Here is a 924-nt window from a genome sequence, read left to right on the forward strand (position 1 = left end):
TAATAACCTGCCTAAAATACAGGTGGGGACCAGGAGACAGAAGATTATATGACTGGACATCAACATATATGACTGAATATGAATGAATTTTATTCTAAATATAATCAACATTCAAGTCTAAAAAACTAAATAAGGAAATGCCATGATATCCCTTATTTATATTAGTATGTAGGGGTTCAAAGTTAGTGAAAACTTTGACGGCCCGTATCTCAAAACCTAAGTTTTATACCTTCAAACTTTTACTCCTCCATAACATCTTAATCAATTTCAATGAAAATTCACACATAATATGTCTAAATCTGCCTGATTGATGAAATAGAACGTTCTTTTTAATGTCTGAAAAGGTTAATTTTTGCAAAAAAAAAAAATTCCCTATTTGAAGGGGGACGGGGTGGGAAAAAATATAAAAATTAAAATTTCACAAACTAATGACTTTAACTAAAATTTCTTAATTTGAAGGTCTGGATGAGGTCCTTCCACCATATTAATTTCATTCATGTAGAGCAATTATTATAGGAGGAGTAGCCATTTCAAAATTATCAATTTTTTTGAAAGGGAGGTGGGGGGGCAAAACATGAAAGGGTTGCAGATTAGTTTTTTTGGGGTTAGGAAAGATGTATATGGTGTCCCTAACTCCTGGCATAAATTTCTGTGCAATAACCCAATTAATAAAGATTTTCATCTTTTGATCAGCCCCCCTTAAGTGTGACCAATGCAAAGAACTCTTTCATCTTAAATGCTCTAAAAATGCCGATTCATATTTTGATCAAGTACTTTACTTCCCGTATAACCTATAATTGTGAGGAATGTGTTAAAGCGAATACAGAGGGATATGAGGAAATACAGTACTAGGCTGGGTAAACGAGCTTTGAGCCGGCGCTCAGCCAACAAACGATGACGTCAGCAAACAAGACAAGACCGCAG

The sequence above is a fragment of the Oratosquilla oratoria genome, chromosome 12, assembly GCF_046742065.1.
Source record: "Oratosquilla oratoria isolate Oo_2021 chromosome 12, ASM4674206v1, whole genome shotgun sequence".
In the NCBI taxonomy this organism is placed as follows: domain Eukaryota; kingdom Metazoa; phylum Arthropoda; class Malacostraca; order Stomatopoda; family Squillidae; genus Oratosquilla; species Oratosquilla oratoria.